Source organism: Ostrinia furnacalis, unplaced genomic scaffold (assembly GCF_004193835.3).
Source record: "Ostrinia furnacalis isolate ACB-3 unplaced genomic scaffold, ASM419383v2 OfSCF7161, whole genome shotgun sequence".
Taxonomy (NCBI): domain Eukaryota; kingdom Metazoa; phylum Arthropoda; class Insecta; order Lepidoptera; family Crambidae; genus Ostrinia; species Ostrinia furnacalis.
The window spans coordinates 485,586-501,401 of record NW_021137400.1 but is presented as its reverse complement, the minus strand read 5'-3'; positions in this window follow the sequence as shown (position 1 = coordinate 501,401).

The window sequence follows — 15,816 nt, the reverse complement described above, 5'->3', positions numbered from 1 at the left end:
GAAGGATAAGCTACACGTATTTCGGACTTGTATAAGTGCCATAAAAAGGGCCCACATACTGTTAACCCCATTACCGATAGTGATTGAATTGCCGTTTTGAACTTTATTGAGATGATAAATAAGGATTAAAACCAATGAAAAATATTTTTCTCTATACTGGTAAGAAGAATGTTCACTAATTTTGTTTTTTAGCTTTCTGTATTCTCTGTTAAAAATAAAAAATACACGTGAAAGAATTATTTCGATACGTCAATTAGTTTCCAAGATATTGAATTTTAAAAGTGCGGGCGGCGGCCAGCCCGCCATTTTATGCGCGTGACGTCATATTACAGTGACTGGCTCATATTTGTATGGGTGGAATCTTGCAAGCTGAATTAAGACCCACTTCCAGGCAACCGATTAAGCTGAAATTTCGCAAACACATGTGATTTGGATGACCATGCAATATTATGATGACATGGAGCTGATCTGATGATGGAGCTGGAAGGTGGCCATAGGAACTCTATAATAAAACGACTTAAATGCATCGAGTTTGGGCTCGTTCGTTTTGTATTGATGAGTATTTTAATTCTATATAGAAATCAGGATCTAATGATGAAGCTGGAAGGTAATTCGCAATAAAACGACACAATCGCATCAAGTTTGGGTTTGGTTCAATTTTAATTTCTGTGATGGGTCTGGGTGTTAATATGTATAATAAGTTTGTATTTACAAAAAAAATGTATTTAAGTATGTTTATATCCGTTTTCTAGTGAGCGGACACTGTGAATGTACGTCACGCAGGGTCACGTGACCGTCCGCGGGACTCAATATTTAAGCAAACTTTGAATGCCTATAAAATCATAACTACTGGGTATTTTTGAATGAAATAAAAACTAATGTATTTGTAAATGTAAAAGCTTAACTGTACCATAGGTTTCAAGTGATTTTGCATACCTAGTAACATTCTCAATTTACTACGTAGTGGCTGTTCCATTCAGGCTGTGTCCTGAACGAACACCCGGGTCGGTGCGTGAAAATATATTCCACACGTTATATTTATTGACAGCTCGTAATAATACGCCCTTCCTCAAACGTTTCAGAGGTAGGATATTTTGATGGTGTACAGTACAGTCGACCAAAGCAAAAATAAGTACTTTTATTATATCTTTATAAGATGCTATTTTTGCTGTGCCGTTGTCTGTGATGTTGTATAGGTAATTTTCACTAATTTATGCATGTTTATACATATAGGAGAAAGTAGAATTTAAAGTCTTTTTATCCGACTACATACTTAACAAAAGGAGGAGGTTCTCTATGCGTTATCCTACACAAATGTTATTATCGACTGACCATAATGTAGAGCACCAGATTTTTCTCGTTATCGCCATTGGTCATATTTCTAGAAAATAGATTTGCTTATAAAACATGTTTTGCACAAATGCAAAAAAACATAATGAGATCCTTTCTGAAAATTAGCAATTGTTTTAAAATTCACCTTGTTTTGGTGTTTCTTTCACGTTAAAATCCCTTTTACGCCACCAAAATTCATTAGAATCCTTAATTTTTGTTATTTGGTTACAAAAGCGTATATAATTTTAACCCTGCCTCTATACAATGTAAAAAAGCACCTGAATATCAACATTTATAGAGCTTATAGTCTTTTAAACAGCCATAATGCGAAGAACAAAGCTATATGTCAAAGAAGTAAAGTTTTTACGACTCTGTTGGAGGCAAGTTGAGGGAAGTCACTCCGAGCCTCGTTACAAATGCCGGAGGGACGCCTATTAACGGAGGTAAAAGTTGACGTAAAGGTTCTTGTGATAAAGTAAAAGATTTACTCGTTTTATAGAGGTTCTGTTTTGTGGTGGATATTAGTGACGGTGCTTGAATGAGGGATTACAGACCATTGAATCAATCAAATGTGATGCTTTTTGTGAGCTCTTAAGAGCGTTTACGCCGTTTGGCGCAAAAACAGTACTTTTTCAACCCTATACAATCATTAACCATTTACATTACAAATATGTTATAGGCATAATTAATTAGGCAATTTCTTCGTCTAAATAGTTAAGAAAATATTTCGATTAGTATAGTATTTATTTAAATTCAAGATAAGTCTACACAGGTTTGTAAAATTCCACTTTAGCGTCAGTTTAGAAGCTGAAATTTTTATAAAAAATACTGTGAAAACGATATAACAAACATTTATCCTATAGCATAGGTCCTTAGGCAAATAGTTAGTTGAGAAAATTCTTAGATTTAAGCATTTTATAATAAGAAATTACAAATTCAAAGAACGTGTAATACCCAAAAATCAAAGTGATTTTTACACCATTACTCTTCTTTAATTCAACATAAAAATAGCTTAGTATAATAAAATAACATCTTCTTTAAAATATTTTCTTTGAAACGATATATAATTCATTGTTATTGTTTTGCTATAAACATTTGAAAACTATTAAAAAACGCCGCGCGCGAATCATTTCCAATGATGCCCCTTGAAACGCCGCGCTTCGCGTAAACGCTCATAATAACAGCATTTGACAGCTGTCAAAATGCTCCTTTCTTTGTAGATAGAGTCATCCGCGTTTGATATCACTCGTAGGTTGGGTTGTCGAACACAATTTATGAGCTATCAAAACGCTATTTCTTTAGGCAATTTTGCATGGAATGATATAGGTACCCATATTTGATATATTTGAGTAATTTTTTGAGTTCAGTTTTTTAAAATGATCTAACTAAAGTAAAACTTCACAAAAATCAAGTTTTTATGAGTTACTTTAGCTTATTTTAATTATTATACCTGTATCACGCGGTTGATCCTATCCAATCGAGATAATTAATTTTAAAGAGCTGTCAAAAACAGTTTTGATGATTTGGCATAAACTTATAATTATAGTAGGTATTATACAGTGTGTCCGGGCATGTAGTGATCAAACTTTAAAAGCATAATCTATGGTCAATTTTATCGATGAAAATACTTCAAATTTGGGGCTTGACCCATTTCTCGCAAAATTACAAGGATTTAAGTTTTGAATTTTAAGTTTTCACCTCTTCCTTCAAAAACAAGTGATAGCGTGGGTAGCTTAACACTAATAAGCAAAAATTTTATATCATGCGATAGCAAATAAAATTATCTATTAGTAGAAGTAGAAAACAGATACAAGTTTCGTACATTTTAAGGGAGTAAGAATGAATTTAATTATAAAAAAACATGACTTTTTTCACTTCTTTTTCAGTTATTTTCCAACACAAGAAAAACCAGGTCGTTAAGGTATGTTTTATTTGCATTAAATTATTAGTATTTGAGTTATTCTACAAAATGAATGTAAATTAATTAGTCTACGTCTATTAGTTTCGACGTAATTGTTGAACAAAGATACCCCTTCCCAGCGGTTTCCATAGTAATCGGAATAGGTTGTGTGATTCTTTCAGGCAGTGCATTTTCGCATGTCGCGTGCGCTATGGAAACCGCTGGGAAGGGGTATCTTTGTTCAACAATTACGTCGAAACTAATAGACGTAGACTAATAAATTTACATTCATTTTGTAGAATAACTCAAATACTAATAATTTAATGCAAATAAAACATACCTTAACGACCTGGTTTTTCTTGTGTTGGAAAATAACTGAAAAAGAAGTGAAAAAAGTCATGTTTTTTTCTAATTAAATTCATTCTTACTCCCTTAAAATGTACGAAACTTGTACAGTTTTCTACTTCTACTAATAGATAATTTTATTGGCTATCGCATGATATAAAATTTTTGCTTATTAGTGTTAAGCTATCCACGCTATCACTTGTTTTTGAAGGAAGAGGTGAAAACTTAAAATTCAAATCTTAAATCCTTGCAATTTTGCGAGAAATGGGTCAAGCCCCAAATTTGAAGTATTTTCATCGATAAAATTGTCCATAGATTATGCCCTTAAAGTTTGATCACTACAAGCCCGGACACACTGTATATATGTATAAATAAAGTTTATGCCAAATCACCTGACTAATTATATTGATTTCCAAAAACTTCTAAATGAGAATGTAATCGGGCTTTCAGAGCTAAAGTACCTAAAGAGTTTATTTAAGGAATTTGTCTCTTGAAATTATTGGTTAATGGTTTCAATGTAAAGCTGTCAATAATTCATTTATCGTGCGAATTCATTCGAATAAATTCATTCGGCAACGTAAATCTTGAAAGCGTTTCGCGAAAACACTCGCAAAATGTTAAACATTCTCAAACATCTTAGCAAAGGCATAAATGAATTTACATTAATAACTCGAGAAATGAAACAACTTTTGCTATTAAGTTGTATGGAACTCATAAACATAACTTAATAATTGCTCGTGTAAAATGAAATTGTTGGTGTGACACAACTACGCGACGAAATTAACTCTAATAATTATAAAACAAAAGACTGAAGTTTTGACAAGTTTAGGATTAAATCGACTCGCATCTAAGATAATAATAATATCTAATTCACAAACATTACTATGAGGTCTCACAGGGCGCGTGGACGCACAGGGTGACAGTGACACACGAATCAATCACAGAACTCTATTCAACGCTTCACTTAAGTAAGTATACAGGGTGGAATTTCGTAATGCCACCTGGAGGGAAAGTACTCAATACTGTAGATAGAAAATTTTACTGAAAGAAAACATTCCTTTATTTTTGAAAATAAAGAGAACTGCATTCAAAAATTTTCGATTTTTTTTTCGAAAATTCTCTACCGTACCATACAATTTCCTGTACATAATTTAAATAATTTAAGATTTCATGTTTTCCTTTCATTTGATTTATCAAGTTTGTTAGAGAGATTTCATCTTTATACTTAACCCTAACGATCGATGCAATAAAAATACAGGGTGAAATTTTTAACAGATTTTAGTTGGTTCGAATCCCGGGTATGGCAAGCAAATTTTTGGAAATCTTTGAATTCAATTCTATTTCTTTTCAAAAATAAAGGAATGTTTTTTTTGAGAAAAAAATTCTATCTATAACATTAAGAGTACTTTCCCTCCAGGTGGCATTACAAAATTCCACCCTGTATATAGTTTGTGAATACGGGCATGAATGCGCCGTTCTGTCCCCTTAGAGGTGGAGTTTCGTAAAATCCTTTCTTAGCGGATGCCTACATCTTAACATCTACCTGCATGCCAAATTTCAGCCCGATCCATCCAGTGGTTTGGGCTGTGTGTTGATAGATCACTATGTCAGTCAGTCAGTCACCTTTGAGTTATACAGGGTGGAATTTTGTAATGCCACCTAGAGGGAAAGTACTCTTAATACTGTAGATAGAAAATTTTACTCAAAGAAAACATTGCTTTATTTTTGAATAGAAATAGAACTGCATTCAAAGATTTCCAAAAATTTGCATGCCACACCCGGGAATCGAACCAACTAAAATTTGTTAAAAAATTACACCCTGTATTTTTATTGCATCGATCGTTAGGGTAAAGTTTATGGATGAAATCTCTCTAACAAACTTGATAAATTAAATGAAAGGAAAACCATGAAATCTTAAATTATTTTAATTATTTACTGAAATATGTATGGTAGTGAATTTTTGAAAAAAAAATATCTTTGAATGCAGTTTTCTAAAATAAAGGAATGTTTTCTTTGAGTAAAATTTTCTATCCACAGTACTTTCCAGAGTACTTTCCCTCCAGGTGGCATTACAAAATTCCACCCTGTATTTATTTAGATAATGACGAGACGAACGAATAGTCAAGAGACAGGGGCGTGTCAAGGGTTAGGGTGTGTCAACGGTAGGTAACTAAGTTTTGTAGGGACTTCGTTGAAAATAAGTTCGAAGTTACGCGTAAGGGGTCATCCATAAAGTACGTCACATGTAAAGAGGGGGGGAGGGGGTCGACAAAGTGTGACATGGTGTGACAAGGGGTGGGAGGGGTCCTAAGTTTCGTGACGTCACAATTCAAAATCTAATTTTTAGAGGTACTTATCGCGTAATTTGAAATATAAATTAAACTAAAAAATACCCCCACCACTTAAGCACAACTCCGTCGAAGTCGAAAACCTAGGAGAGTCGTAATGGGCAACCAATGAAGCCATTAAATCAATAAACTCTTTTGGAGGAATTATTTCAGATTTAAAATCTAATTCTACTGGTCTATAATGCCGCCAAACGCTAACGCACCGTACCTCGCGCGTGATTTCTATTTGTTGCTATTTTTTTGTTAATTTAATAATATAATTTTTCGATGTGAAATTGCAAATCATGTGACGTCACACTAGGGAGGGGGGGGTCTCAGAAATGTGACCACCTGTGACAAGGACGGGGGAGGGGTCAAAAAATCATGAAATTCGTGTGACGTACTTTATGGATGGCCCCTAAGCGAAGCGTAGTTGGTCTTTCAAACATGTATTTTTTTCTGTAATAAAGTGGTCCCGTTGTAGATTTATAGACATACTAGCTGTGCACCGCGGTGTTACCCACGGTAAATCGTAGCCTATGTGTTAATCCAGGGTGTCAGCTAACTCCATACCAATTTTTATCAAAATCGCTCCAGCCGTTTAGACTTGAAGAAGTATCAAACATACACTCACACACAAACTTTCGCCTTTATAAATATTAGTGTGAAGATGAGAAGCGCCCAGTATATGCTGTCTTCTGTACATAGAAGTGTGTATATAACAAATTAGTTACGTACATCGTACGTATCACATGCGAGTCCGGAGGCTCATCAAGTCATTGTGGCCACTTGTTTGCTCATTACGGCGGTCACCTCGGCACGTACAATCAAACTATACTTACATATTTGTTCCAAAATAGCACTTATTTTCAAGTACAGAAGATGCGACAGTGTTTAGGTTTATGTACCGCTGTCTGTACACTGCACGTTCAAAGGTCTGTCATCTTTCTTATATAGGGTGTAACAAATCCTGTCGCAACCAAAAAAGCGGTAATTATAGTGCTCAACAACTACTTATGGGATACTAAAACATCGAATTCTGTAAAAAATAAGTTAATGTCCCTTAGAAAGTATAACAGCTGATCAGGGAATTAGTATAAAACATTTTTTCAATTTTTCAACGTGAACAATAAAAATATGTAGGTAAGTACTGGACAACAGTACATAATTATTTTTATTGTTCACCATCAAAAACAATTCTATCGAATTTTACAGGATTTCTTGCCACTGCATATAGTGTGTTATTAAAATATGTAAGTATTTAAACAAACCGCAAACTCGATTGGCTTTTTTCCCCGAAAACGAAAACCAAAAAGGAGGCAAATTGAAAATATGTTTTGTCATGATTACCAATTTTATTTTTACACAGAAGGCTTTTTTCACCTTGATTGTCCAAAATGTAGTAATAATAAACTGAATTTACTTAACTACTTACATTTAAGAGTAATTATTTTCAGTTTATTTCGGTGTCTTACATCGATCAGACGGCAAAGTATTCTGACACTCTGACACCAAGTTCGGGAAATCCATCATTTTTAAAAACCCTCACGATAGAAGAAGACTAAAAACAAATGAAATCTTTTTCTTTTCATTAAAGTAAGTTAACATAAAGTTACAACTCTACAATGTTCAAGCAACTTATTTAAAGGCATAAGAACATTGAAAGTTAGTACAAACGCGTTTACTTTCCACAAGCCTTCTTAATTAGTTAATTAAATTCACCAGCTGGGGTGCAATTAACCACATCGGAACCTTAATAGATAATATCCACTATTATGAGAGGGATAAGCTCGAAATCTTAAGTTTAAAGGCGAAATGAAGACGACTACTTGTATTGATAAGCTTAAAAGCTACTTTATATTTAATGTTTTTAGCATCTAGAATAGGAACAATAGAACAATACAATAAATGTCTGTCTGTTACGTTTTCTCAGCAATTGAAACAATTTTGGTGAATATTTGTATTGAGGTACCTACTTAAGACCTAGCCTTAGGACATTCGTGCGAAAATAAATTGATATAAAATAGAGGATGAAATTTCCCAGTGAATAACTTATACCGAGTATTTGTTTCACGGTGGGGAACTAATGACGTTTCACAGTTCACAAACGATGTGAATTAATGTTCCATCATACACGTCCTCCATTCCAGAACCTTGCTGCCCCATCGGCCGTCAGTTCTGCGTACTATGTGCTCTGCCCACTGCCACTTCAGCTTGCTAATCCGTCGGGCTATGTCAGCGACTTTAGTTCGTTAACTGATCTCCTCATACCGGAACCGTACGGCCGGGACGTCCACCCACAAGGTGACGACCTGATAAAGGTAGCAGGAAAGCGCTGGATGCAGTCCGCTACCAACCGTGCGATGTGGAAGTCATTGGGAGGTCTATGTTCAGCAGTGGACGTCCTATGGCTGAAATGATGACGATGATGATGATACACGTCCATTACTCGCCACGTGTAAAAAGATGCACACTCCATTTTCAACTGACAAAAAAAAGAAGGTTCTCAACTAGGTAGGTTGTTTCACTTTATATTATTTTTCTTTGATGAGAAATTCACAGAATGGAAACCATTTCCTCTGTGTAAATATTTTGCGATGAACATAATATTAGTTTTACTTAGTTAAACATAAGTACTTAGCACATAGGTTCGAATGGATAATGAACATAATACCCAACATTATGGGCCTAAGATAAATGCCTCCATATTATTATGCCTCGCCGTCACGATCACGAACCTTTTGATATCAATACTAATATTAGCAGCGTTTATTGAGAGTGTATTCAATTTAAAAACAAGTCTTTCCATATAGCCTTATTCTGATTTCATTTTAGTCAAAACTGTTTTCCTTAAGAAACTTTTTGATAGGAAGAACCAGAGAGTTGAAAATTCTTAGAAATGAATAAAGTTATCTAATATTTTTTCATTAAACATTGAATTAGAACTTATCATTATTTCATTTGCTTTTATAATGTAAATACCTATATTAAACTGAATACTTTCCTATTTGCATTCAGTCTATATTTTTACAAGATATTACAATTATTTGTAACTCTGTTTTGAGAGCATCAGTCCAAGCAAAAATTCTTTGATTCTAAGTCTCACCCTTAACCTAAAGTAGTCAATTCTAGTCCCAGAAAATGTTCAGGTCATGTAGAGTCCTTTTCTTCCTTGTTATTACAGGCATATCTGCCCAAACCGAGTTTCAAAAACAATGTTCGCGCGAGCCCTCACTCCAGCGAATGTTCAGCATCGTGTGTAGAGGGCTTAACACGTAATCACAAGCATGGCCGCCGCTAATGCACGGTATCGTGATAGTGTGCTCTAATTATTATCTCCGCAGATGCGCAAATCCATTAGAATATTAATGGTATTATTCCAAATATGTGCGTATTAGTGCGAAAATTTCGTATTAAAGGCTAATGAAGAATGTTACTAGTCACAGACCTGATAGTTTGCCATATGTATAATTGTAGATCTATTGAAATTCTTTGTAACTACGTAGTTACAAGGAATTTCAGTCTACCAGTCACAAACTACGTACCTATGTGATCTTTGATTACAAATTGAAACTTTCTTAAAGTTGAATTTTGAAGACTTCTTACTCAAAATATACTTTCTTAACGGATGCCTACGTCATAACATCAACCTGCATGCCAAATTTCAGCCCGATCCGTCCAGTGGTTTGGGCTGTGCGTTGAAAGATCACTATCATGTCAGTCAATCAGTCAGTCAGTCAGTCACCTTTGAGTTATATTATATTTAGATTGTGCTAGTAGCTATCTACAGTTATGAAATCTATAAATATTATAAATAAATTCCCTAGTACATAACGTAAACGGGTTACATCTAGGACTCATGGTAAATTACCATCGAGTAGTACGGTAAATGTTGTAGCTGAAAGCCCTCTGCCTCTCTATTCCTCCCTATTGCTACCAATGTTCACGTATTGCTCACTGAGGTAGATATCAATGTAGATATTCCAATTGGTGAAGCGTGATTCAGATATGACTCCAACTCACATGTTCGACAGCACATCAGGCTATACTCTCATTTATATTATTAAAATTGATGATATCTTCGAAAATAAGCGCTTTGGAACACATGTTCTGAAGACATTCTAACTACATAGTTTTTATTCATAGTTAAAGTTTCAGGAAACCAAAAAGAGCACGTTATATAAGATTCCAAATATTTAGCTAGACGTGTTAAGACACAAGGTAAGCCTCGTCTTACATTCGAAACTTATTACCGTATTTCTCAAGAAAACTCAGTATTGAAATCAGATAAAAACCTACATGTGAAATTATATAAAAACCAACAAATATACAACGCAAATACATACTTTCCCCCACGTAGATCCACACAAAAGGGATTCGTTTCTACCATTTTATGTGACTTTAAAAGCTCTTCCCCTTTTGATTTAACTTTTCTCGTATTTCGGATTACATTTAACATAAAGAAGTTCCAATGAGGTTATAAAAGGTGCTCTTTTGTGAATGTTTTCGTGTATTTGTAGAACCAAGACCCAATTTCGGAAAACCCATTCATGTGTTTGGAGTCAAATTAACATGCCTTTTAATATTTGAATTGAGTCTAAAAGGTATTATTTTTATTTCAAATTGACCCATATTAGATGTGAAAACACGCTCTTAAAGCTTATTTTAGTATTGCAATATTCGAATGAAATAAAGAAAAACCTATACTTTTGTTTCTTATGCATGATGCCCGGCACAAAAAATAAAATGTCTGAACTAAGAAACTTTATCATTAGGTACTTATTTAAGATTTTTTTATTAATAAGACTCTATTTCTGTCATTAAGTATTAATTGTGTTATTATCCTTAAAATACTAAAAACTACTCACTGTATAAAACTTGCCAAATGTGACGCTAAAGACGTAAAAATGTGAGTAAAATTCAGTTACAAATATGTATCTTTTCTCATCTGAAATATCAGAGGACTTCTGTATGATGCAGAGATATAAATCTACATTAACGTCACAAAGTAAATTACAAATTTTAACCACGAACAAACGCTACCCGGGGGACACAACGAGGCGCATACCAATTCAGTGACCTAACTCAATGAGAAATGACAAGCAATCAGAGTCTAAATGAATATTAAGACCATCTGATACCGCAACGTTTAATCGTTCCCTAATAGCTCTTTAAATATCCCCCAAACTTCAACTTTTTTAATAACCCACCTCCTTAAATAAAAAAAGTTCTGGAACAAAACGCAAAAAGGTTCGGTTTAATCCACTTACCAATTTGAAACGCCAATCCGTTGTGGAACGAACAAAAGAATGTCACCGTTTTCAAATTTAGAATTCGTTTCAAGTTTCGAACGAGCGAGACACGACCGTCCGCGGGGATTGACCGAGGGTAACTGAATGCCGAGTGTCTGAGTGGAAAACTGGAAAGGGGGTTATTAGCACCCCCTCCGTGCAATAATTCCCCTGCATTTAAATAGCGGGTTCTGTATCAATATACCGTTATTTGTACCATTTCCGTCGCAGTTTTGACCTTCTTTGCCTTGAATCAAATCGTTTAGACGCGTGTAGTTACGGTTCATCTGAACTATTAACTAGAGTATTCCAAACCAGACTTAATTCAGTCTGCGTAAGGATCCAAATGGATCTCGTCTGCGAGATCCTTTAGACTTTTGTGAAGATATAAAAGATTACGGCCTAGAATTGAGTCTAGAACGTCATCTCAAAATTCTCAGCACAATTTAAGAGCTAAACAAACTTAGGTATTATATGACTAACTGTTGTGACCATGTTTTGTTAAAGAAAGTTTTCACTAATATTTTTAAGTTCAATAGAATTAACCAATTAAGACTGATAACTAATATAGTATTTCAAGCTAGCGTTCAATATCAAAAATAGTATCGTATTAATATTGTCTAAGAAATCTTTAAATTAGTTTAAATGTAAAAATTACTGTTTCTTAACATTTTTTCAACTTTAATTTTAAACTTTATAGTAAAAATGCAACGTAATAGTTTAAAATAATTTTTCAACTTATTTGTATTGTAAAGTTTTCTTTATATTTCCAATTTTGTAATACTTTCTTATTTATCTAGTATAGGAGTCTGTTTATTTTATATTTACGTCTATCTATGTATTTCGATTCATCTTTGGTTTATTTTAGGATAATCCGTCTACCCGGGAAGACAAAGATGCTATCTATGATGGAGTGAGTTTCAGAAAATGCCTATTCACTCCGTTTTGAAGGCATTCGGGTTGTATGAAACTACACAAACTGGCGACCGAAAGTTTAGTTTGAAACATAGTTCCCTAGTTAAGTTATTAGGCCGAGCAACCCCGCGGTTTGCGTACTAACTTCGTGTTTCACTTGACTTTGCCCCGGCTTCGGTCGCATTCTGTTAGTTATTCTGATCTTCATAATAAAATGTCGATTTAAAGGTTGAGGAAAAAACAATAATTAAGTGTTTAGGTACGTATTCCAGGAAACTTCCAAATATTAATTAATGAGGTAAAATAGGACAAACACTAAAACAATAAATATAATGGGAAAAAGCGAAAAGGTAAAGAGAGATGAGGGAAAATAAAAAAAACTTTGTAAGGTAATAAAAATCATTTGATGTCTTTCTTGTGACAAAACTAATTCCTGCGGGTATAACCACAGGCTTAGGCTAGTTTTAATATAAGTAGAGTTGAAATGCGACGCTAAAATAATAAACATGAAATAAACGTCAATGAATTTTTCAAGGCAAGAGTGAATAAGCACTTACAGGGCAGATATGTACCATCCTAGACTGCATCTCACCTAACACCAGTAGGGTATTTCAATTGCAATCTGTCAATTCAATCTATTTTATTTGTCATTTAATTTGTTTAATCTGTGCTGAATAAAGTGCACAATATTTAAGCAGGATATGGTTGCACGCGGATTTTTAGAGAGTTAAATCTTTTGGCCAATAGAAAACGTCATAATAGTTATTATATGAANTTTGAAGGACGTAAGTCACAGGTGGATGAACGTACAGCAGCGCGTAAGCGTCGTTATGTTCAGAAGTTTAAGAAAGCTGAGAAGAAATTCAAGCGCTAATCTGGCATTAAGTTTTTGATGCTGAAAAGCCCAAAGTGATTTTTGGGCTTTTTTATTTTATCCATTGGAGCGTAAAACCTCGGGGTTTAGCCCATAGGTATCTACACATCTTGATGTACCTAATGCAATTGTTGCGATTTCATTCAGTTCATCTATTGAATATTCTGAGAGCAGTTGAAGAGTGTTCAGTAAAATCGAAAGTCCTGCCAATATTGCAGGTGCACTTTCCAACTTACCTCTCTTCTGCTGTCGGCCTGAAAGACGGGCCAGAAATATACGAATTTTCTGATTTTGTTCATCTTCAGAACGCTGTATTCGCCAAGTCAGTACACACGCCATACTGCTGATCAGGAGCCGTCTTAAAATCGCTGCAGGTGTGGTCTGAAGCCATGATTCAACGTTATGGCCTGCCTGCTTCAGAAGCTTGAAATAGCACTCAATTGTCCAGCGCCAGTAATACCAGGTGGTTAATTCTACCGCATCAATCTCTGAAGAAACATTGCTGATCAGCGACCATCTCGCGACTGTTTTACCTTGAGCATCTTTCACCACAGCAACAATTAATCTGGCTGTAACTGCCTTGCCTGGCTGGGGAGCAACCCGTTGGCCTAAATCATCTTTTCTCTTCGGTTTTGCTGCACGCGTTATCCGAATATCGGTTTCTCCAACATGCAGCATATGCCTGTTTCCTTTATAAGCAATCGGCTTAACTTGCTGAGTTACTACTTTTTCTGCGACTTCTGCAACTTTGTAGGTTTCCCCTTGATGCTCAATCCGATGGCTTTCTTTGGCCCGAATCAACCATTTGAAACCATGGCTGCTGATTTCCCTCAAGTGGGCAATCGAGTCTCCTTCACGGTCAATGATATGGACTTTTGTTTTCTCAATCGGATACTGTTCAATCGTTTTGATTTGTTCTGCGAGTGAGTCCAAATGGGACTTGCGCTCGCTGTATTGTTCACTGAATGTGGAATAACAGCCGGATGCATCTGTTAGCGTCTGAGCTAATGGCGCAATTGGGAGCCCTGATGACGCATCGACAAGTAAACTGCTTTGCAATTCATAGCCTGAATTCGCCTCTGTTCTTTGAAGACGCTGAACCTTATGACTGTGCTTCACATACTGCAGTTGAGACCAGTCATGAACGATTAATGCATACTGATGCGGTGATGTCTTGATCTGTTCGCATGCAAGAAGCTTAATCGGCTGGTTTAATTGACTAAAAGAGATTTTATTATTATTCAGGAATCGCCAAACAGCCTGTGTAGTTGAGAAACTCGACTTTTGGGTAGAGGCCAGGTCTTTGATTGCGGGAGCAAGTGAAGCAAGAGGATTCATATAGAGTTTTACAAGGCTGTTATAACGTTTGACAAGACGCTGATCCAGACCAGAGATGTTAAATTGAAGAGCATGCTCTTCAATTTAACGCAAAGCTCGGAAATTGTGTAGATACCTATGGGTTTAGCCCGAGGATATAAGCGAGTGGCGTAAGCCATTAATGCGGTGTTTGCTGTTGTTGAATATATTGTTTAACAATTCCAATTGGCGCACCGCCACATGAAGCAGCGAAGTAACTAGGCGACCACAAAGCACTGCCCCATAGCTTGTTTTTAATTTCAGGGTGTTTGGTTCTTACAATGCGACTTGAAGCACCCTTTAAACTATTCACTAAGCTAGAAATTGCTATTTTAGGTGGATAATTCACAAGCAAATGAACATGATCGTGTTCACCATCAAACTCTACCAACTCGGCTTCAAAGTCTAAGCAGATACGCTCAAACACTTCACGCATTGTTTCAAGCATTGCTTTGGTAAAAACATCTCTACGGTATTTAGCCACAAAGACTAAATGTACATGCATATTAAAAACACAGTGGCGACCTGTTCTAATCTCTTGACTATTGCTCATAGACCAAATATATTTTAATCATGAAAACACTTAAATTACGCATAAAAGACAAACATTACAAGGTACTAGACCAACTCGCATCGGAAGTAAATTTTGTTTGGAATTATGTGAATGATTTAGGATTTAAACATCTAAAAAGAAAAGGTGAATTTCTTTCAGCTTACGATATTGCTAAATACACGAAAGGCACATCTAAAGAATGCAATCTGCATAGTCAAACTGTTCAAGCGATAACAGAAGAATTGGTTACTCGAAGAAAGCAGTTTAAAAAAGCAAAGCTAAAATGGCGGGTGAGTAATAAGAAGTCTGCAAGACGTTCTTTGGGTTGGATACCCTTCAAAAAGGTTGCAATCAAATATGCTGATGGCTACGTGCAGTATGGCAAGCATCAATTCAAGCTATGGGATAGCTATGGACTATCAAAATACAACGTCAAAACAGGCTCATTTGTAGAAGACAGTCGTGGACGTTGGTATGTTTGTTTAGTTGTTGATAAGACAAAACAAGTTAAATCAAAGGGTAATACCTCAATCGGTATAGATTTGGGCTTAAAAGACCTTGCAACCTGTTCAGATGGCGTAAAGCTCAAAGCCCCTCAAATCTATCGGCAATACGAACAAAAACTTGGCATTGCTCAACGTGCTAGAAATAAAAAGCGTGTTAAAGCGATTCATGCCAAGATTAGAAACATACGTCAAAATACGCTACATCAATTCAGTCATAAATTGGTGAATAAACATGCAGCCATCTTCGTTGGTAATGTGAATGCAAAGGCATTAGCACGGACTAAACTAGCGAAGTCTGTATTAGATGCAAGTTGGACAACACTTAGAACCATGCTCAAGTATAAATGCGAGAACGCAAGTGTATGGTATAAAGAAGTCAATGAAGCCTATACCACCCAAACTTGTTCGAGCTGTGGC